At 43.9% G+C, this 24,982-nt stretch overlaps 1 protein-coding gene across 1 annotated transcript in view; it reads left to right on the top strand.

Moving 5' to 3' along the window:
• The window catches only part of KCNAB1 (potassium voltage-gated channel subfamily A regulatory beta subunit 1), a 522,245-nt gene that overhangs the window by 138,599 nt on the left and 358,664 nt on the right, over nucleotides 1–24,982 (top strand). The window lies entirely within an intron of this gene.

Here is a 24,982-nt window from a genome sequence, read left to right as displayed (position 1 = left end):
TTCCCCCTCCAGGGACACCACGTATAGTTTCATGGGGTCTCAACGTTGGATCGACGCGGAGCTCGGCGGCCGTAGCATCTATCACTGACCACGCTACCACAGACACCAGTCACAAAACAACAAGAATAAACTTTTCCTCGATCCTGTTGGACAATCTCACACCCCCAGCGCCAAAAGCGCACACCTTATTGAGGACACAAAGCAAAAGGCTAAGTTGCCGAATCGAAAGCGCCAAACAGTGTGAAACAACTGCACGCAAGGTAACCCTGGGTCAGCCAAAATGGCCGGTAGAGCCAAGTCAGCCAAGAACCAGGACCGTAGCACCCATGGATCAACACCCATAAACCAGCAGCCCAGCCCGTCCCTACAGTCACTGGAAAACACTCTCATGTCGCACTCTGCTCAGTTCGAGAAAGTATTACAGGCGATCTTGGACACTAAATCATCTCTAGAAAACAGAATCGATGTAGTTGCAGAAGACTTGAATCTCCCGCGCGTAGACCATCGGAATCTAGCCGAGCGAGTGAAAACGAGTGAAAACGAAATATCCGAATTAACCCCAATGGTCCAAGGTAACCAAAAACAGATTCAGCGCATGGACGCGGAGCTGAAAGTGCTCTGGAGGAGATCGGAAGAAATGGAGAGCAGGGCGCGCCGCAATAATGTACGATTCCTGGGTTTCCCAGAAAGCATGCGGCAAACAGAATCGGAAATCCCCCTGGAGCAGTGGCTAATTAAGAATGTGTTAAATGGGGCTCCATCCAAGTTTTTCTCAGTGGAAAGGGCATATAGAATACCGGGCAGACCCCCAGCTCCTGGTCAGCCACCCAGACCGCTGATCGTCAGATTCCTAAATCATAGGGACCGGGATGCAATACTACAACAATTTCGTAACAAAGGCCCATTCAAGTACGAAGATTCGACTATTAACGCATACCCAGACTTCACACAGGAGGTGCAGAACCAACGCAACTCCTACGTTAAAATTAAACAACGCCTGCGAGAACATAACATAAAATATGCATTGCTCTTCCCGGCGAAACTAAAGGTAGTAGCGGAGGACCGCACCCACATATTCACCAACCCCGAAGATACTTGGACATGGCTGCATGCCAAGGGCCTAGCTCGCCCGCGGGAAGAGGCGGAAGGGGGTGAGGAATGGCAAACTTCTGCTTCAAGGAAGCGATCCAAGAGACGCGCTAGGGGCCAGCCCAATGACTGGCAGGCGGCAGAAGAAAGAGCAAGAGTGCTGAAAGAGATGCCTCTACACATGCAAAGCAACTTTGCAACTGTAAGGACACCCCCAGAGCAGGGCTCGGAATCCGACATGGCCAGTTCCACATCTACAATAACTGGAGAGCTGGGTGGGCCAAAGGTCACCCCCAGGTCCGCAGATGAACTTTAAGTCGCATATACCTACCTCGCTGGCACGCCGGCTTCAATGATGCTCGAAATTCGAAGGCCTCCAGGGACTCTGTGGCGCCATTGTGGACCGGAGTGAATGCTCCCGCGGCAATGTGTATCTTTGATATAATAGTAAAGCTAAGTTATAAGGGTTGCGCAGGGGGCGAACTGCGGGCGGCGCGGCGGTGCTGGAGGGAATGGTCTCACGTCCCGAGGGGCGCCCAATGGTATTAGTAGACTATGGGGGTTATTCTAACTTTGGAGGAGTGTTAATCCGTCCCAAAAGTGACGGTAAAGTGACGGATATACCACCAGCCGTATTACGAGTTCCATAGGATATAATGGACTCGTAATACGGCTGGTGGTAAATCCGTCACTTTTCCGTCACTTTTGGGACGGATTAACACCTCCTCCAAAGTTAGAATAACCCCCTAAGTCTGCGGAAAGATGTGAGCCCCTTATAAGAGCCACATCTGGAAGATATGAGAACCCCAATATGCAAATCCAACCGGATACAGGTTAGTTCATGGGTGTTTAGGTTTAGTAGTTTCATGTTAGTTGTAGGTAGCAACGGGGATCCATCAAGGGGAGTTGGGGTTCGTAGTTTAGCAGTAATGCATGTATCGGAATCACTCAAAACACAAAAAAAACAGCTGCACTTGCTATATCTAACAAATAGCAGCTACAAAGGGTAGTGACCAGGTGGGCCAATACCAAAGCTCAGATCTTAAGCGCATAGACTTATCCCCAAAACTTTGTATGATGCCTCCCGGTAAAAACAACAAAAAACAGTATATTATAGTGACATGGAATGTTAGGGGCCTGGGGGCACTGAGCAAGCGGACCAGAGTACATGCACGGCTAAAGCGGCTAGGGGTGCACATTGCCATACTACAAGAGACACATATGCTAGAAGGGGACTTACGTGACCTGCGCACGAAATGGGGAGGCCTACTGATAGGCACAACGTACTTCGCCTCCGCGAGAGGGGTGCTGGTCTGGATAGCGGCGGGAGTCCCATTCCTATTATTGGCACATAAAATAGACCAAGGAGGAAGGTACGTAGTAGTGGAGGGCAGACTAGATGGCAGGCAAATAGCAGTGGTTGGCATATATGCTCCAAACAGTGGTACTACGAGATTTCTCAGCACCCTAACTCCAACATTATTATCCCACCCCATGGCCCTGGCCTTCTGGGGCGGCGACTTCAACAGCACACCATCTGCAACATTGGATAGATCCCGTTCCCAAGTGAGCTCACCAGCAAACAGGAAACCCACAGGCCCCCTACAGGACTGGGCAAGCGTAATGAGTCTGCATGATATATGGCGATTAGGTCACCCAAAGCAAAGGGAATACTCATTCTACTCAGCACCACACAACACCCACACCAGAATAGATATAATATGGGGCACCCGAGATATAGGGGCACTGGTCAGCGAGTCGGAATATTTAGCAAAGACTCTGTCGGATCACGCACCACTGAGAGTAACACTGAACTGGGGTAGATCACGCCAGGCGATTCCCACCTGGCGGTTCCAGGAGGAAGCACTTCAGGACCAGGCATTTGCCAAAACATTGAAAGAATCTATAAGCCAATACTGGGATATAAATGCCATGTCTGCAACAACGCGTGCAACAGAGTGGGACGCCCATAAAGTAGTAGTACGCGGAGTATGCATATCCTCCTCGTGGGGAGTGAGACGCTCTTTGCAGGCGGAGATCGGCAAACTAGAGAAGGAGCTCAGAGCAGCAGAAATAGCGGTAGCACTAGGGGAAACCCCTCACACTGCCCTAAAAGAAAGGCGCTCAAAATGTAGCGACGCTGACAGCAAACTCCGTTGTCATGACTACAACTATCACCTAATAAGGCTGCAAACAGAAGGGGGCAGATCAAGTAGAATGTTAGCTTGGTTGCTCCGCGAGGACAGACAGCAAACTCCAATAGGGGCCATACGCAGGCAGAGATAAACGAGGCGTTTAGGAAATACTACTCAAACTTATACACCAAACGCACCTCATGCACTGCTCCACAACTTGAGGCTTTTCTCGCTGACTCCCTACTACCGCAATTATCACAAATAGATAGAGAAAAAATAGAAGCCCCCATGACAATGGAAGAAATAGAATTAGCCCTTGCACAGTTGCCTAGAAATAAAGCGCCTGGCGTAGATGGCCTCCCGTCAGAATATTACAAAGCCCACTTATCTTGCCTGAAACCTCATCTTTTAAGAGTGTTTGTAGAGGCATGGACTAATGAATGCCTGCCCACATCCCAAAGGGAAGCTATGATAGTGGTACTCCCGAAACAAGGTCGTGATCCAACAGATGTCAAATCCTATAGACCACTATCACTTCTAAATGTAGACTGTAAAATACTAGGCAAAATACAAGCTAACAGATTAGCCCCCCTCATGCACTCATTGATACACATAGACCAAAATGGCTTCATTCCAAGGCGCAACACCTTCCTAAATATTCACAGACTACTGAGCATAATGGGGGATACTCCCCGAGACACACAAGAGGAAATAGTGCTTTCATTAGATATCGAAAAAGCCTTCGATACGCTCAAGTGGGATTACCTTTTGGCTACAATGGCCAGCATTGGGGTTAGGCCCCAACTATATCCGCTGGGTCCGGACACTGTATTCCAGCCCAAGTGCAAGGGTGAAGACGGGTGGGGTGATTTCCGACAGCTTTTTGATTTTCCGGGGCACAAGGCAGGGCAGCCCCTTATCCCCGTTTACTGTTTGCTATAGCAATGGAACCTCTAGCGGCAAGAGTACGTCTCATGGAACACGAATGGGGAATAACCAGGAACGGGCTCTATCATACGATCTAGCTATACGCAGACGATGCCTTAATATACATCCGTAATGGCCGTGCAGTCGTTCCCTTAGTGATATCCTTAATGGCTGAGTTTGGAGACCTGTCAGGCCTAGTGGTAAATTGGGAAAAGTCATGCGCGTTCCCTCTGGCAAAGCGGTCACCCGTTAATCAGATAGGGCGTCTAAAGTGGTGCGGGAAACGTTCAAATACCTCGGGATAAACATATACCACGATACAGAAGATCTGAGAGATGGAAACTTGGGGAGAGCGCTGACTTCCATAAAAGGCTCATTGCAGTTCTGGAACAAGCTCCCGCTCTCGCCACCGGGCAAGGTGGCGATCGCAAACATGTTGATCCTACCTAGACTGCTATACTACTTTGCGGCCCTACCAATAACTATTCCCAAAAGCTTTTTCCGAAACTTGAACACAGCACTGCTGCAGCTCATTTGGGGTGGGGGCCGAGTGCGTGTGGCCCTAGCCACGCTACAACGGCCGGTAGATGTGGGCGGGCTGGGAGCCCCCAACTTCGAACGCTATTATGCAGCTGCACAGCTGCAGTGGGTTCAAAATTGGATCCACAGACCAGCGCAGGCAGAATCCACGTGCTTGGAGTCCTGGTTGAAGGGGACCTCCCTGATAGGGTGTTTGACATCTAAACACCCTAAGTCGGAACACGTTAGCCCACTGCTTGCGGTGGCGCACACGTGCTGGGCTAAATTTGTGCAAAGCGGAGCGGACAAGCTCCCCTACTCCCCACATATACCATTGGACTACCTAGTGGGGGGGATCACAGTTGGAATGCGGGCGTCGCGGGCATGGGTGGAAGCAGGAATACAGACAGTGGGCGACTGCTTCGAAGATGGCAAGCTTATGTCATTTGAGGCCCTTCAGGCCCTCACTGAGATAAGCCCCGGCCAGTTCCTGACATACCACGCCATATGCCACGCAATTAAAAAAACGTAGGGGGCAGGCACCTCGGAACCAGTGGCCTCCCCTGTGGTACATCATATCTTACAATACAATGACCAAATAAAAATAGTATCCAATTTGTACAAAATCCTAAACAAATCTCCCAAGCCACAAGCGGAGAAAGCCCGGGAGAGATGGAACGCTGTACTTCCCGCCCCAATCCTGCAGGCGGATTGGCCAAAAGCCTTGTATCACACCTGTGGCGTCTCAAGGAATCCCAGATTCAGGTACACTCAATTTAACTACACGCACCAAACATATCTATCCCCTGCTAGGATAAAGCGAATGTTCCCTGGCTCTGAGCCAGCATGCCCCAGATGCAAAGCACCGTCAGCATCCTTCTACCACATGGTATGGGACTGCCCTAACGTACAAACAGCCTGGTTGGATGTGGTACGGGAGATTTCCGAGTTAACAGGGCTTGAGCTGATAGCAGACCACGGGTCTTGTTTATTGGGATTAAGGGAGAGACCTAAAAAACAAAAACACCTGCACAAATTCGTAGATCTAGCCTGTTTAATGTATAAAAGATTGATAGCGATGCATTGGAAAGCCCCCAGTGCCCCTGATCGTAAATCTTGGTACACTCTAATACTGCGGTGGGCCCGCACTGAACGCCAGGTACTAAAGAAACTGACGCGAGAGGGGCGGCATCATATAGGGTGTACCACCTGGGACACCCTGGTAACTAAACTAGAGGCCAAAAACGATGATATGCCCCCATGAGCCAGTGAATACATACCTGCAACAAGCACAATATAAATCTCTCCACATCTCCCATCATAGAGGCATGTCCCGCAGGGCTGCCAGCCACAACAGCATTAATATCTCCCTCCCCCTCTTCCTCCTGTATTTCTGACCCACCAGCTCTCTAACGCAGGATCACCAACAATGCACACGGTGTGGCACCACCCCGGGAGCCTCCCGCGCCCACTATCCTAAACTGGGCCTTTGCATAAGGCTAAGCACATAGGCCTGGCAGCATATGGTCCTCACTGGTCACGCGCGAATACCCCCAAAGATAGTCAACACACGTTAAGCTTTTGGCAATTGCAGCAAGAAATGATACTGTAGGATTGGTAGTGTTTCAAGATGTGTTCAAAGGGGGGGGTTTGTGGTTGTTAAATGGTTTTAATATTGGATAATGCTTTAAGTGATCCTGTTGCTGATAATTGAACAGTTTGTATCGCATATTTGAAACATAAAATCAATAAAAATATTAAAAAAAAAAAAAAAAACATGTGATGTCATTAGAGGTCAACGTTTGTGTGATGTTAATTCTGCTACCTGTGGCATTTTGGTGAATTGACAACCAGCGAGATAACAGCAGAATGAAATCTACAATTAAATAAAAATATTTGGGACCACTGCAGTAGGTCACCAAAGTATGCAACATCCGATAGGGGAAATAGCTGCACTAAGATCTTCCACTTACCACAGTCTATAATCAACTAAGTAATCTATACAGCTAGAGCTCACTGGAACAAATAATCTTTCAAAAAGTGTCTTTGTGCTGGTGGAAGGGTAAGTTACAAGAATTAAATCTGTCACAAATTCCAAAAACAAACATTATGACAGGACAGACTCATTATTTTCTGATGGCAATTTGACAGCATATTACTTGGTAAGGGCCTCATCTAGAGTTTGGAGGGAACTGAAATTTCTCCAGTTTCTGGAGAAAACGCTACATACAAAGTCGAATCCACAGACTGAAGTTCTTGCACCCTAGAGACATTATTACGGAGGAAAATCAGGCAGAGGAGTCTACTCTGTATTTAAAGTTTTCTCCAGAAACTGGAGATTTTTCAATTCCCTCTAAACTCTAAATGGGGTCTACGGCGTATATATTTTCTCGGGCAACAACTTTTAGAGGAAACTAGTTCTTCCTCAAAAGATTCACTACAGCTGACTAAATTCCCCTATCAGGGACCTGCAGACAAACTGTACTAGCCAATCATGTGTCTGTATTTCAGAAAGACTACAACTTATGTTTCTGTAACTATATACAAAAAAGCAACACATACACCCTCAATATTAGTTGAATAGTACTGGGCAATTGTACATTTGATTGTACTGTGCCAAAAATCCTCCCCAGTACCATCTAATTATGAGTTAAACCTTCCTACAATGGTAAATTACCATGTGGGGCAGATTTTTTAGGTAATAAAACTATACAAATAGATACATAGGTTTATCTATCTGTTTAATACATAGAGTTACCGGCTGCAGAGAGCAGGTGGGAAATGTATATCAGGACTACTGAGTGAGACGTGGGGTGAGGGAGGGGTAGGTGGAATAAGGGAGTGAAGAGAAAAGCAATTTCTGGCTTGAAGGGCATTGTGTGCTCCACATCACAGAAACAGTGACAGAGGATTGAATGCTTGTATGGAAAAACTGGGTCTGGTTGTCCCACACTGAAAAAACAGGTGGAAAAACGTACCAATCCGAATTGGGCAGATTGAAATTCCATGCAATAAATTTGCTCCCTCTGACTCAGAATCGGAAGGGGAGAAAGGAACATGCACTTATGAACCTCTGTGTTATGATATTATTTTGATATTGATGGTCTCAACCTAGAGAGATTTTGCCCAGAGAAAATACCCATATTCAGATAGATATTGGAATGAGTTCAAGAAGACAAATGACCTCCAATTTCTGAAAGAATATAAATTTCCAAGAAAAGCAATTCAGTACATATCAGGGAAGGACTGCGTGTCTTATGTATAGTAAGGAAACATATGCAGAATTTAGGAGGAAAGTTGAAATCTGGAGAAGAATCCACCAGTAGATTTTCTCCACCAAAAGGATATTATTTGGAAGAAATTGTGCTGGTGAATTCTCCTTTTCATTTAGAATTCCCTCCACAAACCTGAGAACATTCCCTTACTGCCCCAAGAAAATCATCTCCCAGATATTTTAGAAGACTCCATGATTTCAAGAGGTTATAAGTATTGCTGATGTGGATTTTGTGTGTCCTTGAGGATGGAGGTTAACTTTGATACAGCATTGTAGTGAATCCGCTTCAAAAAGCTTTTCTGGAAGAAAAAAAATCACATAGAAGAGACGCCCAGTTATACCAATTTCTGTGTGCTGTATAGGGCAACCATTTAGTGCACTGTGCACCACAAGGGTATTCAATGTTAGGTTAAGATGGCCAAATCCATGGCAGAATTTTACATCATCTTTATGGCAAATATTTACATACAGTGAAACAAAATGACAAGGTCAGTGGTTAGCCTGAAAATATGAAATGGATCCAAATTGAGCAAATCAAATTTACCTCCTTAATAGGTGGAATAATGAATACCCCTCATCACAGATATAGAAATCAGCAGTACCAAAACTGGCCCTTAAGTTTACCACATCCTCACAACAGATCCCAGGTGACATACACACCTCTCTTAGACACAGCTGCCATTAGTGACTAACTGAAGTTATGGGTAGATTTTACAACGATCTTCCATAAATTGGAAAATTCAGAAAATATGCATAAACGGATTAGTAACCCACGTAATACTTAATTTGTTCTGATAGACACCACCGGCACTTACTCAGGGGGACGAGACCTCCTGGTAACCTCTGATACTGTCCGGTATGGTGTCAGAGTCAATCCATCCTTTATCTCCACTAAGGTTCATGGAAACAGAAGAAGGATTTCTAATGCACAAAACTGCCTGGTGCCGAGCAATGAAACCTAGTAGGACTACCAGGCACTGACCAGCAGAGACCTTAAATTTGCACCGCAAAACCACAATGAACTTGTCTGAATGCAAAACAGCTTACACACTTAGAAAAGCAAAGACAGCTCTGCCTATGGCAGTTAATATCCCTTATGATCAGACATGAAAGAGAGACAGTGAGACATGAGCCTGTAAAATAAGATGAGGCCAGACCAGACAGGAAATTACAAGCCACAGTATGAAATATTCATGATTGTAATTGCCTTGCTAATGTCAGATAATACTTCAAGTGTGATTTTAGAGATACCTGGCACACAGAGGTCTTTCATCAAAGCAAATTACAAAGTTGTGCCATCACAGAGCATGCTTTAAAGAAGTTCATTATTAAGACTGTCGAGATAATTAAGCAAGTAAATTACAATCAAGGTAATCACAAAGTAGATAAACAGTGATTTAACATACAATGACAAATGCAGCAGCAAAATAACTTATTTGCCTCAGGCAAACATCAAGCAGGACCAAGTGACACAAATATAATAAAAAAATAAAGCACCATATTTACATAGAAAAGGGCTCTGTTTTTCTTGATGTATTTCGCTTAAAGGAGGAGACAGATATGCTATGGTGCATGAACGAGGACATGAATCCCTCTCTCTAAACAGAAGGGACCACCTGAGTGTAGCATGTGCTCTCACCTTGAGGATTAAACAATAACAGGCCCCTGAGAAATATACTCCCAACTAAACCACCGTAGGGCCTCTGCCTTGTAGTAGGCTTTGTTGTAAGGCAGCAAGGAAACTCATCTGCTCCTCATAGAATATTTTAATGTAATATTACACACTTCTTTGTTTCTTGTTAGCTACTTCGATTCCAAACCCACCCAGAGTAAAACAAAGAATAACTTCATTTCTTGTTTGCGCAGACATTACCTTACTTCACCTGTGATGGGCAGGCTCCTGTGGTGGTAACCCTGATGGATACAAATGCCCATATGTTGGGCACACCTAATCAAATCCGACTCGTTAGTTGAGGGAAAAGTAAATGTTTCACTCCACAAATGCGAAAATAGCAAAACCAACCCTGGTCCGCAGGATACCCCCAACCTAAAGTGGCCTACATGGAAAATACACACCTCTCTTAGACTCAGATGTGGTGACGAAGGCTACTTGAAGTTTGGGAAGACTGCACAATAACCACTCTCAGACTGGAAAATTCAGAAAATGTACATAAAAAGAGAAATGTTACAATATATGTCGATGCAAGGAAAAGTGGACAAAGTGGAACAGTGGATAAAGTGGACCTCATATTAACTTGTTGAGGGAGTCTAATAGACTGTTTTAGTACTACTCACACAAAACCAGTGGTGCAACGAAACATGAGGCCGCTCCCCTGCAAAGTACATGGATGAGCCCCTGTCTAAACTCATTCAGGAGCTCTCATGACAGGGTACTGAGCTGAGAGGCCCACCTGGCGCTCAGGCCCTGCCCGCACTGCAGGGGCTGCAGGGGTCTTTGTTACGCCACCGCACAAACCTACCATCTTCCTCTCTCATTTGTATCCCTCTGTCTCTGCTTCTTCTTACTAGTGTGTTCTCTCCATCTCACCCTTTATTTCTCTCTTTCCGTCTCTCTCTTGCTATCCCAGAAACAGTCACCAACTCCATCTAAAAAAACACCAGACCGCCAGTGCTCCCGATCTTGCTCTTAGGAACAACGTCACCGTGAACCATTTTCAGCCATCACATACACACAGGGCCATTGGAATTATGGAGGGGTGAAGCACCAAATTATGCACCACTTTTGACTAATAAACTCAATGGTGCTGGAACAATATTCAGAGTTGGGGTGTTGCCGTCAGTGTAAAATCACTGAAGTCATAGGGAGTGAGCACAATCAGAGGGTTTGACAAATAACAAGTATAGCAATGAGACACCAATTCAGCAACAGAGTGGTAAAGGTATAGTATGTAGCAAGTGGCATATTTTGGAGTACACTGTTGCGAATATATTACTAAAGACATGACGTGGGGGCACACTGTCATTTACACACAAAACGTTTTCCAAATGGCCACAAAATTTGCACTGACATGCAGTTTTACTGATACAAATGTAAAGAGCACAAATGATAAACTGGGGAAATCGGATTTTTCGGCAAATATTTATCATCTTCACATCACCAAGTAATAGCTCTCGATTGGTTTTGATCCTTTTAAAATCTTTGTTTTCCTCACACTTCCGAATTACAAACAAATGTGCATCATTTGTGCTTTCTAGTTGTAAAGTTAATTTACATTTTATAATTTTATAATTTTATAATTTTATAATTTTGCTTTGCGTTAGAAAAATACTGACATACTACAGCCTTTCATTTTACACTTGCTGTACCACAGCAAGATTGTCAGATAGTTAATTTTACAAAATCCTTGGACTTTGCAGTAAGAAAAAGAAAGGCAAACACCAATCTCCATATCTCAACAGAATAAGCAGCAGTTTGTCAGAAGGCATAGCTTAACATCTGACCTTTGTCTATGACTGCACACCAAATGTGACATGATAAAAACAAAATGTAAAGGTGTCATTATTGCTCATTCATTTTCAGAACTCTATCATGGCTATTGGGGGGGGGGGGGGTGCTGCAGCATTCCCAGCACCCCTACTTCCAGTGCCTGTAAATGAACCGCAAATTATAAAGCACTATTTTCCGAAAACAGGTCCGCATAGCGAAGCGTGCCATTGACATGCACTGGAAGCCAAGAAATTGAACCTTAACAAGAAAAGCAGCATATTTGTAATTCGTCTGAGGTTTGGGTGCCATGTTGAAATAACAGGATCTTTGAGGACAGGGTCTGTGATGTGAATGTATATTTGGTTTAATTTTTAAATAAAAACAAATCATGACAAATAATTATTTATTCAGCCCCGACTCTTGGACATTTTCAGAATCTCAAAGACAAAAGCTCTTTTTCCATTACACATAATGGGGATGTTTACACTGTCTGGGTTAATTGCAGTAGGGATACTGTTGGACTCTGAGGAGTGCAAGGCAGAGGTAGGCAAGAGTATTTGCCAGCTGGCATCAACTATCTGGTGCCATCAACAGTTGAAGGACAATAGCAAAACATAATTGCTAGATGCCAGTAATGCTACTGAGAATTAGCGATTGGAGAGGAGAACAAAATATTGCCCTGGAATACAGACCACTTGGGATGGAATTGTGAGCAAGGAGGATGTAAGAAATGGGGTCTCTAGTTGGCAGTAGTTTTCACCCTATACAAGTAGGGACCCTCATTCTATGCAGGGTAAGGGAGTTACACAGCTCAGATAACCCCTGCTCATGCGCTTGGTAGCTTGTCACTAGCTCTCCGGCTTATCTCAGAGGCAAATGTGTAAATTAATTGTACACAGACACACACACAGTAACACAGTGAAAACACCACAAAATTACTCAGCCCCTGTTTTGAAAAATAGCCAATATTTACCTGAATTAAACAAGACCAAACAACAAAAATCCAACATAAACAATTTAAGATACACATTTTAAAAGTTAAATCTTAGTACAGTGCTCAGAAACACAATAGCTCCAACTGGGGCTATCACAGCATCTTGATGGAGTCGTTTCCAACAGACTGACGCCATCCGCGAGGGAGTGCAGGCCCGTCATTGAGTTGCACAGACCCCAGGTAGAGTACCTTGGAAAATGATAAGGAAACAAAGCTGTTGCACGGAGTCGGGGAGGTTATATGTAGCTGGAGCGGTGTCGGTTCCTTACTGCTACCGTGGAGGTGAGGCGTCAGTTCCTTACTGCTGGGCAGGGGAGGTGAGGCATCGGTTTCTTATGGTTTCAGGGGAGGTGATGCAGCATCAATGACGAGGCGTTGATTCCTTGCGATAAGGCGGGGTCGCTGAATCTAGCAGGTCAAGATGCGAGGTGTCGATGTTGCGGTGTCGCGATCACACCACAGGTCTACAGGTGCTGAAGTGGAGTTGGGTGTCACAGACGTCGGTGACACGGCACTCAGGACTCACACTGTGGTGAGACTTTGTAGGCACTGCGGCGGCGGCAGGCTTGTGTTGCAGGTTGCGGTTATTGCACTCAGTGAGGACCACAACTTCGGTGCAGGCAGAGGCGTGGAGTCAGGGAGCGGCGCCAGTTCCAAAGTCGATTTGGAGTCGATGTGCTTAGTTTCTTCTTGGTTGCACCAGAGCTCACTTCCAAGGGTCCAGCAACTGGATTTGGCACCTCTTGGAAAGTCAGAACGCTCAGCAAGAGAGCCCAGGGTCTGGCAGGTGAAGCCTTTGATGGCCCTGAGACCTCTTAACAGGAGCCAAGCTCTGTTCAAGCCGTTGGAGAACTTTGAAAAGCAGGCTGTAGAAAGCCAAGTCCAGTCCTTTCAGTCCCAGGACAGAAGCAGCAGGCCAGCATAAGAAAGCAACAGGCAGAGTGGCAGTCCTTCCTTCAGCTTTCAGCTCTTCTTCTTAGCAGATGACCTCAGTCGAGAAGTATTCTAACTATGTGGGGTCAGTGGTCCAGTACCTATACCCATTTCTGCCTTTGAGCTAGGCAAACTTTAAAAAAAAGTCTTTGTAGTGCTCAATTGTAATCCTGACCCAGACCTGTATTCAGCAGACAGGCAGAGGCACAGAATGGTTAAGCAAGTAAATGCCCACTTTCTAAAAGGGGCATTTCCAATCTTACAATTTAAAAACCAACTTCACCAAAAGCTGTATTTTTTAATTGTTCATAGACCCCAAACCCCTTATCTCTATCTGCTCCCAATGGGAAATTACACTTAAAATATATTTCAAGGCAATTCCCATGTTACTGTATGGGAGAGATAGGCCTTGCAATAGTGAAAAACGAATTTAGCAGGTTTCACTATCAGGACATGTAAAACACAATAGTACATGCCCTACTTTTTAGATAGACTGCACCCTGCCCATGGGACTGCCTTGGGCCTACCTTAGTGGTGACTTACATGTAATAAAAAGGAAGGTTTTCAGGTCGAAATAGCAGTTTACAACTGCCCACACAGACACTGCAGTGGCATGTCTGAGACATGTTTACAGGGTTTCTCATGTGGGTGGCACAATCAGTGCTGCAGGCCCACTAGTAGCATTTGATTTACAGGCCTTGGACACAAATAGTGCACTTTACTAGGGACAGTAATCAAATACGTCAATCATGGAGAAACCAATCACCAATACAATTTAGACAGAGAGCACTTTCACTTTAGCACTGGGCAGCAGTGGTAAAGTGCCCAGAGTCCTAAAACCAATACAAAAATAGGTTAAAAAAAAATAGGAGAAATAAGGCAAACCTTTTGGGGATAACCCTCAAAAAGGGCTCTTTCCAGCAGAGGGGTACTGTAAAAAGGCAACCTCACGTTTGCAATCAACCCAACCTGCCAATTTGGCTCATTTGACTCATTTATGGGCAGGGTCCGCCAGCATGATTGGCCCTTCATGTGGACACTCTCCTACTGTAAGGCTGAATCTGATCTGATGCTAATAATAATATCCAGATGTTGACTCTGATAGCTCAAACTTAAAAAAAATGGTTGTGGCTGATGTACCCTACATGGTTTTTGCATGTTTAATCAGAGTAGATTCCCCTGATGCGAGAAGGTAGATAGGGCCCTTGGTGCTCCATGTATGTAGGATGTATCTTTGGTATTCTCCTTCCCACTTCCATATAAAGCAAGCAACAAAAATGGTGCAGAGAAATCTACTGTAACAGTGCCAGCATTATATAAACTGGCCCCTTAGATTTTTGTGGGTCTAAAGTTTTTCATACCGTCTTGGACGTGCATTTAGGCAAATGTGACTGTCATAACAAATCTACTTATTACCAAAATAACTATGTGAATGTACAAATGCAGGAAGGCAGACAGGTGTGTTACATACCCTTGCAGGCACAACATAAAGAGTCATTACAATATGAAAAGGGACCCAATTAAAGTATATGAAAGCATTTCATTTTGTTTGGTAGGTGGGTGTTATTAATGGGGCCTTTGGTTGGCAGTCAGGTTACCCCCTGTCCAAGCAAGGACCCTCACTCTAGTCAGGGTAAAGGAGAATCACCCTCAGTTAACCCGGGCTAACCTCTTTGGTAGCTTGGTACGAGCAGGCAGGCTTAACTTCAGAAGCAATGTGTAAAGTATTTGTACCAACACACACAGTAACTGAGTGAAAACATTACAAAATGACACAACACAGGTTTAGAAAAATAGGCAATATTTATTTAAACAAAACAAGACCATTGTGTATGGATTGCTCTTCCTCCTCCTCATCCTCCTCCTCCCCCTCTATGTGCCCCTCAGCATCCTTGGCTGTTATCCAGGCCCTCAGTGCCTTCTGCAGCTCCCCCTTCCTGGTGGAGCCATTCATGGGGCAAGCAAGGTTTTTGCAGAGCTGCCTGAACTGGGCAACTGTATAGCTCTCCAGTTTGCCTAAATCAAAAGCAGCTGATGCATCTCCAGATTGAGACATGATGAAGAGTTAAAAGTGCAAAGTTCCAAAGGCAGAAAAACATGTTCCCAATGAAGTTCAAAAGTCAATAAAGGATTACCACCAAATATGGAATGTAGGGAGGAATCCAAAAAGAGAAAAAAACAAAAATCACAAAGACAAGTAGTAAGTAGTCACGTAATGGTCTGCACCGAAAACAGTAGTGTACACTTAATCACTGTATGTCAAGTACAAATACAAGTTCAATCCCAACCGCTGATCACCAATTGTAGAAATGGGGTCTTTTGTTGGCAGTCAGCTTACCCTCTGTCCAAGTAAGGACCCTCACTCTAGTCAAGGTAAGGGAGAATCACCCTCAGTTAACCCCTGCTCGCCCCCTTGGTAGCTTGGCACAAGCAGGTAGGCTTAACTTCAGAACCAATGTGTAAAGTATTTGTACCAAAACACACAGTAACTGAGTGAAAACACTGCAAAATGACACAACACAGGCTTAGAAAAAAAGGCAATATATATCCAAACAACACAAGACCAAAACAACAAAAATCCGACATACACAAGTCAAGTTATGAATTTTAAAAGGAATAAGAATCTTAGGGCTAGATGTATGAATTTCCGATATTGCAAATCGGAAATTGCGAGTTGGTGCGACTCGCAATTTCCGAGTCGCAATATCGGATGCAGAACGGTGTCTCAGACACCGTCTGCGACTCGCTATGCGGTCGCAAAGACCCACCTCATTAATACTAATGAGGTGGGTCGCATTTTGCGACCCCATAGCGAGTCCCTGCACTCACAGGGATGGTGGCCTGCTGAAGTCAGCAGACCTCCATGTCTGTGACTGCTTTTTAAATAAAGCAGTTTCTATTTTTTATTTTGCAGCCAGTTTTCTTTAAAGGAAAACGAGTTGCAAAATAAAAAAAATAACAAAACCATTTGGTTTCGTTTTTTTAGAGTAGGCAGTGGTCCATTGGACCACTGCCTGCCCTGAAAACCCCTTTTTGGCAACATTCACAAAGGGGAAGGGGTCCCATGGGGACCACTTCCCTTTTGCGAATGGGCACAATGGTGGTAACTGCGAATTGCTTTGCGTCCGCATTCGCGGTCACAAAGCAATTTAGCATAGCGATGCGAGTCGCAAATAGGAAGGGGACACCCGTTCCTATTTGCGAGTCGCATTCACAATTTGCGAGTCGGTACCGACTCGCAAATTGTGAATGAGCATCGCAATCGGCATTTTGCATGGCAAAAACTGCGATTTTCGCAGTTTGCACCATGCAAAATGCTTGCTACATCTGGCCCTTAATCCTTAGAAAACTCTGTCTTTGCACAAAAGTCCCTGGGCAGTGTCAAAATAAAGTCGCATGGGCGAGTGTGCATCAAAAAAAGACCAAGTATGCGTAGTTTCTCACCCGAGAACGTGTGTCATTCCTCCTCCTCCGGTCGGGTCGGCATGTTTCGTTTCTTCTCTCCCGCAAAAGACCGATGCGCTGATCCGGACAGGAACTTCGGGTCCCGGCAGGCTTTGCGTATATTTTCCACACCCAGCGATGTTGCATTGTAATCCAGTTGCACGGTGCCAAGAAACTGCGTTTCATGGGGGGGTTGCTTCGTTAACAGCAGCTGTTGCTGGTGTTGCACGTTGTTTCTCCAGCTGCGTTGTGTCTATCTCCGTCACGTTGCATTGTTCTCCCAGCCGCAATGGAGGTGGAGTGACGATTTTAGCCCATTTTAAACACACCCAAAAATTAACGATTATTTCTAATTCGAGTTGAAACATATCTGGACACAAGCTAAACCATCGAGATGGATTCATAGAATAAGGAGGATATTTGAGTACACTACAACATGGATAATGTGTGCATGCTCGTAGTTTAATAACGTTTGATCACATCACAAATAATTCCATCATTCCAGTGCACTAATTGCTCATGTCAAACTTTCCACATTTCAGTCTTTGATATTCACTTGCACTGAATCTCTTCTATTCAAAGCACTTGCCAGAATACAAATATAAATTGGTTTATAACTAATTTTCTAGCCCTCATTTAGATATTTTTACTGAATGCACGCATAATCTGAGGGGAAAATTTGGATTTTTATGTTAGATATCTTTTACATCATGTCTTTAGATGTGAAAGTCAGATATTCAGATATTTGCGAGAAATGCATTAGAAACTGTGTGAATTTCCGAAGATATGATAGGGTGTGTGCAAGTTAGTGTGTAAGTAACACTGATTAATGTTGCATTTCTTTGATCACACATCTGATATTTCCTTTGGAACACTCACTAGTGTAATCTAAATTCAAATCCATATGCATGTGAGGTATGTGTTAAAAACATACATTACGTCCATGTACATTATGTTCTGAGGTTCCTTAACTGTATGAAGGTTATTGTAAAATGGATGAGACAAAAAGTTTGATGATTAACTCATCTAAAACCCAGGTCCTTTTCTTTGGAAAAAAATCACCTTTTGAAATCAGGATTGGTGGCCTCATTTCGTGGGACCTCTCCCCACTCCTTTATCCACAGTAAAAAATCTGGGTATCCTATTTGATGCAAGTTTGTCTTATAATGTACAAATAAATAAATTTGTCTCTTCATCCTTATATGTGTCGCATAAGATTAAAAAAATTCTGATATATATTCCTTCTGATTGACAGAAAACAGTGGTCATGGAATTGCTTTTCTCCAGATTGGACTACTTTAATGCCCTATATCTAGGAACCCATCTGTATTCCTTAAATAAACTGCAATGTCTTCAAAATGCAGCAGCCAGACTTTTGAAAAAGATACCCAAATTTCAGTCTGTCATAGAAACTGTAAAGGAGTTACACTGGCTGACAGTGAGGAAAAGGGTTGAGTTCAAGGCCCTCTGCCTTGTTCATAAAGCACTGTTTAGAGTGGGCCCGGAATATTTTAAGGAAAATCTCATCTGTTATATCCTTAGTAGATTGTTAAAGTGCTCCAGTGCCAGAGTGGTCAGGTTAGGAGATCAAGCTGTGGAGGCAGAAGATTTATGTTATTTCAGCCCAACTATGGAACAGCTTCCCTGTGAGGTTGAGAGGCCAAGCCAATCTTCTGGGTTTCAGTAAGCTGCTTAAAACCTGGCTTTTTCCAGTTCAGCTAACAGGATTTAGGTTCTGGTTGGTTTTCTAGTCTTGTTCCTTCAGATTTTATGAGTCAGTGGTAGTTTTTCTTTTAGATCCAAGATGCCTTTGTGTATTTGTGCACTCTATAAATAATTATCAATATCTATAAAAAATATCAATGTACTCTATAACTGCACATGTATATGTAACGTTCTCGATGTAACTAACCACTCTCCAGGCCCAAATCAAGGCCTTTCTTTGTAAGTGACTTTTACTCCTAGGAATTTTGAGTGGAGTGCAGAGTGAAAAATCTGGCACAATTTTTATATCTATAACCTCTTGAGCCAATTAATAAATAGGGCATACCGTACTTCTTCTGGACTTTTGTGTGTACTAATACCATAAAGGTATCTTCAAGTGTGCAGTTTACATGTATTGGGAAAGCCAATAGGTCTGGCTTTTATAAGTGCAAGGGGTTTTTGATTGATTGATAGATACGTTTTCCTGATTGATTATGCAGGTGGGTGAATGTTTTCGGGTGGTGGTTGAAGATGAGCTGTGGATGAATGTGAAAAAAATGGGCTATGTGTTAGCCTCATTTTAGGGGTGAAGACACCTTTATTTGTACATCAACACTATAACCAGGGTCATTGGAATTATGTGGCCAGGTTGACTAAATTATGTTGCAAGAAAATGCAAATGATGCGACCTATTGTGGCACATTTTGGGACAGTAGTAGTTCATTATTTTCTCTTTTTTACACGGGTTAACACTGTCTGAGCAAAGGTTCCACCTCATTAGTAACAGTTTAACACTCAAATAGAGCAATCAACAGTTGATAATGATGAATCGACTTTTCAAACAGCCTTCCACTGTTAGGCAACATTTGTTTTATGGAGAATGCAAATTAGGGGGCAGATGGTGGAATATGTAGCAAATCCATAGTCATGCTGCAGCCACAGAATTGCATAATTCCAGTTGCCTTGACTATTGCCCAGATTATGAGAGGGTTGAAGGAAGTTGCAATTTATCACACCTAAAAAAATGCAAATCCAAATTTATCAGGTGCACTTAATTGCACCGCATCGGAGCTTTTGGGTAAGAGCATGTATATTTTGGTGCTTACTGCACCATAATCCGCAGGCCACCGAAAATACCATACTCTTTTCCCCTTCTGAATTCCAGCCGGTTTTTAGGCGTAGAAATTTAATAAAGGATGAAGATTGTATTGCACGCTGTATTTACCTGGTACCGTAAATTCCGTACAACTTGGAATTTCGACACTCTGCGCAAACTGTTTGCACAGGGGCCGGAATACTCTGACCCACTCAGACTCAGGGCCTATGTGTATTATGGGAGTAGGTACCTAAACCATCACTTAAGGTAGTGTTAGTGGCCTGGTGAATAAGATGCCAGAGTCCATCATCATTTCTCCCTTTATATCCACTTAATACTGTAAAGGATTCATTGTCACAGACTATAAAGCAATGTTACAGGAAAGTCAAACACTTATGTATGCTACTGTTGGAGTTGAAGATGCAAGTGATATGCATGAAACACATGTCAGACCATGAAAGAAAATGGAGTCCCACCAGATTATGATTGCCATGTCAGAATAAACAATTTTTAAACCTCTCCTTTTCACCTTAGCTTAAGTGACTCAAGTTAAATTTTAATCAAAGAAAAGTAAGGTGCATATAAAGTATTACGGCAAAAGTATAGTTGTATTCAGCATTCTTCACTCTGGGCAAGATGTGTCCACTCTAGGCCTCTGAAACTTCCTTCTTGCTATCCATGGAACTCTGACTGGACCGTAGAAGTGTGAAAGGCTGAGTGGACCAGTCAGGACTGAACCATGTAATCAGAAGGTTGAACATAGGACTTGTCAACTGAAGCATTAATCTACTGAGCACCACAACACCACTCAAATTCATCACTGCTTTCTGTGGTGACTAAGCACAAGCCTAATCCTTGCCCAATGCCCTGAGCCTAAACCTAGCCCTAGACCACAGCCGAATCTTAATGGCAAAACCAGCCCAATGCCTGGCCCACAGCCTCAGCCTAGGCCAGATTCTAAAACTAACCTTAGACCTGGTCCTAAATAAAAACCTACATTAAGCTTCTAAACCAAGTGTAATGTTAAGCTTAAATTTTAATTGCGATAACTATGTCATGCTCTTCACTGCATCTATTAACTCTGCGTTCAATCGTCATGTGCCAGGTTTGTTGTGAACCTGTTGTTGAGGGTGAACTGTTTTCAGTTGTGAAGGCTGGTCATTGTTCTTCCTTTTAAACTAGTCAGGATAGCTAAAGATTTTAAGCGGAGTCTGTATGTGTTCATTGACCACTCACAGCTTCCCCTAACCAAAAAAAATCATTGTCAAGTTCATGGGAAGGATCTTGGGTGCCAAACATCAAACTTCTAAGCGCTCCTAATTGTGCAAATTAAAGAAGTGAAAAGCTCCCGGCAGCTTAACCAAGCTACCCTGGACCAAGCAAACAGGTCCAGTGCTTAGGGCCAGGGTCAGCTGATTCCCCCTTTTTTCGTACACAGGAATGGTTGGATCAACTAGAATGACCATGGTCAAGCAGTTGCCAACAGACAATGGTGCATGGTCAAATGTCCTTGTAGTATTATCACATGTGCCTAAAGAAATCTTTTGTATTTTAAGTTACAAAATAACCGTTGTACAGTGCAAGCAAACCATAAGTGGAATTTCATAAGCAAGAAGGTGTGCTTTTATAACGCTTTGTCGCCACACTGTAGCTGCGTTCCTGCACAGTAAGTAGAAAGTATTACAAATACCAACCTCCATTGTACTCATTTCAGTGACATCAGAAATATGAAATGCTGTATTTCCCCTTGGATTTAATCCTGTTGCCTGAGGCTACTACAGTTCTTTCTAGCAGGTGCATTAATTAGCAAATAGGAAAATGACGGTATATGGCGCAGAAACAAAGCTGTGATAGCAGTACTTTAAGTGGCTGACAAGAGCGTAGGGCAGTGCTTAATTTGTAAATAAAAACGTGCCGGTGCCCAATGCCCCTCTCTGAAACACGCGGCTGCTGCAATCAAATGTGCATGCACGGAATACTGAGACAGCGTAATTCTGATGCCATCCCGGTCCTCTTCAATCCATTTAAAGCCACTTCTTGCCCCTTCAGCTCACTCTGGCAGCTCTATGCTTTTACCTTTGTGACGCTTTTTCGTTTTTCTCTTCCTCCATCTTTCCCATGTGTGTCTTTTGCTCGCAGCAAATGCTTGGGGCAGAAGAGTAAGCGCCGGCCCTCAAAAATAAGTTCCGGTGCTCAGCACTGGAAACAATAAGCACAAATTAAGCACTGGTGTAGGGGATCGTGAAAAGAGGGGTGCCTTATTAACTAAGGGTGTGACTTAAGCATGTATACTAAAATCCCCATAGAGTGGCACCCGACCCACACCTTTGCATAGAATTGCACTGCCTTCAACCACAACTCAATTGTGGACCGTTATAAACACCTGGATGCGACATACTTCAAAGTAAGCACTATTGAAGAGCAATACTCAACACGAAAAAAATACAGAAACACAATACTCTGGAAAAAGCTAACATGATTAGAGGAAGCAAAGTGAAGTAAATCATGTGAAATAAAGACGGGAACATGGATTACCTTAATGTAGTTTACACTCACTATTAAATCGAACAGCGTATTTTCCACTAGAGCTAAGGGCATGTATATAGGGCCGATTGGGACAGGTTTTAATATCCATTTTTAATTACTGTCGGGTCAAAGACCCAGAGAGACCCGCCACTGCTTGACAGTCTGCACATATCCATCCCTTTACTAGGTTGTCTATGACTGATGACATATCTTGGTTGATGCAGTGCTTGACAGTGTTTGTGGTGCATACCAGTCTTCATATGTGGTGTGTATGGCTATATATGGGGTATTTTCCTGTGACACCACAGCAATAGCTAAAATACCTAACCTGTGACAAAGGCCGAACTGGCCCTACTGGGCATCAGATTTTTTCCCTGGAGGCTGGAGGGGTAGAGCGGATTTGTTTCTGGGGGCCGTTTTTGTACAAATGCTGCAGTTCCGAAAGTATCTGCTGCAGAGTTCCTTGTATATTCTGTAGTTTTCAGAAAACAATAAAAGTATCAAGATAACTCTGGTGATTAATGTTTCTGTTGGAGAGAGATGGGTTTTGTCTAGTAGTAGTTTTGACTCATCTAAGGTAGCACAAAGGGGTATTATGCCTACTGCAAAGGACATGCACCATGCATTTGACAGAACAGTATTTTATGTGCATAGCTCAGTGGGTTACTTCTTTGGTTACAGAGACCCTTTTTTACTGTGCAGTTCATAAATTACAATCATAAACTAGCACAGTGAGCTATGAAGTACCATCAAAGAGTAGCATGCAAACTGCATGGTACAGGTGAGAAAGGTATGTTTTTTCCGGAGTCTTTCATTATTCTAATGTTGCTAAAAAGGGTTTCTTTAGGTAGAAATAATTCTTATTAGGAAAGCCAACCCTAACTACTTTGTTATGTTCTGAATCCTGAGTTTGTAGTTTGTACTCTTAAAAACATGCCTACCACTATGGATGACATGAATCCTACACCTTGTAGTCCACTTTCTCTTATGAAACATTTCCTATACACTGGTTTACACACGGATGATTCATTATTTCTGTATTTGTGTTTGATGTAAAGTGCTCCGGCACCCTACACCTGTATGAGAGGATGTATAAAACAAATGAAATACATGTGAAAGAGTGGCTATGGAGTGATGGGGGCACTGTTGGATGGTGATAGTGAGGGAATCATTGAAGAGCCCCAAAAAACGTTATTGCATCCTGGTCAGTCAATCAAGATTTATAAAGCATGGCAACCCACCTGTGAGGGTCACAAGGCGTTGGAGCTGCTATCTGATTGGTGGTTCTCTGTTCATTGGAGCAGTCATGTCTTGAGTCCTTTTCTGAATTCCTGGAGCGATGCAGCATTCCTGAGGTGCAGGGGAATGTCGTTCCAGGCTTTGGCCACCTGGTGAGAGAAGGAGCTTCCTCTACTGTTGGATCAGAGAACCCAGGGCGGTGGATCGAAGTGTCTGATCGGTTGGTGGGAGGTCATTCGTTTGTTTGCTGATGTGCACTGTAAGGTCTTCATTTACTCTGCTTTAAGAGCTAATGCAACTGAATATATAATGAAAAATGTGTTGCAGAATGTGCCATTTTTTCCCACCTTTTCTTGGGGAAGAGAACCCTCCAAACCTTTCTTGTAGTGGCCATGCTCACTCGCTGCACTCACTATGCACCATATGGGGGCTGGTCTAACGAAATTTACCAGAGCTGCATTGCTTCCCAGTACGGTCCCTGCTTGTGACACCAATTAAATTTATATAATAGAGGTTGATCACTGCGGTCATAATGCGTGACGCACTTTTTGTTTTCTGTGACGTCTAAAAGGAAACGGTTATTAGTATCTACAATTCTGTAGGCGGATCAGCAGTGACTTCGGTAACAGAAATACTTGGGAGTAACAGCGCTTATTAATGTGGCAGATTGCAAGGTTATTTGCAATATACAAGCTGTTACTGGTGCTACAATTCGGGAAAGGCTTGGGTCTTTACCCTGCAAGTTACTTGAAATCCATTTCTGTTGTTTGTCTCCTTTATCTCGCTGTTCCAAATGACTGAATAGAAAGCACAACCAAGGTAAAAAGTTTCACTTCTTTGAAAAATGTCTAGACGCGTCGTTCTTATGTGCATGGTCTCTAGGTAGAACCATTGCAGACCCAGTTCTTCCCTTCTGTCGGAAAGAGGCCTGAAATGATACCATCTGATTTAAGAGCTGCAATGAATCAAGAGACGACACTGAGGGTGTAAAAGATGGCTTTCTAAAGTTGGCAAGTTCCAATCCGCTCACGGTTGTCTCGTTTTCAGAGTGAGGCAGGGAACATTGTGGCTGCTGCATGACATGACTGGCAGTGTGCTTGACTCCACCACAAGAGAAGTCTCTAAAGGCCTGTCAAAAGTGTAGGACAGAGGCAGTTTGGGTGAAGACTGGGTGCTCAGAGATGTTCTCCTCATGCAAGAGCGGGGAACTGAGCCAGCTAGCGTAGGCCTATGCTCTGCGAAGATACAAGCAGACTGTGGAGAGTCATTGAGGGAGTATTAGTGCCACTTGGGCTGTAGTTCTGTGCATGTCAGGCTCGGGGATGTGGTCCACTATAGCGGGATTTGCTTCTATGGGCAGGTGGGCTGCCTGGGTCAACGCGTCTTGCACCAGCCCAAAGAGGGGTGGTCAAGAGGCAGGACTTCGGCTCTCAACTCTTGCTTCCTCACCTCCGGAGTACTGCTGTCCAGGAAGAGCCATTCGTTTGTCCTGCACCCAGCAGTTCTCTGTGTGTCCAGTGCCATGCCAATAGTTAGAAGAGTCCTCTCTTGTCCACAGGGGAGAGGAGCAACCCTGGCCAGGGGGAGTGAAAATCAAAAACCTTTAGGTTGCAATAATGAGTGACAGCTCCACAAGTAAAAAGAAAGAAACATG

This window comes from Pleurodeles waltl, chromosome 11 (assembly GCF_031143425.1).
Source record: "Pleurodeles waltl isolate 20211129_DDA chromosome 11, aPleWal1.hap1.20221129, whole genome shotgun sequence".
NCBI lineage: Eukaryota > Metazoa > Chordata > Amphibia > Caudata > Salamandridae > Pleurodeles > Pleurodeles waltl.
Note: the sequence above shows the minus strand (reverse complement) of the source record. Positions and strands in the feature narration are given on the sequence as shown.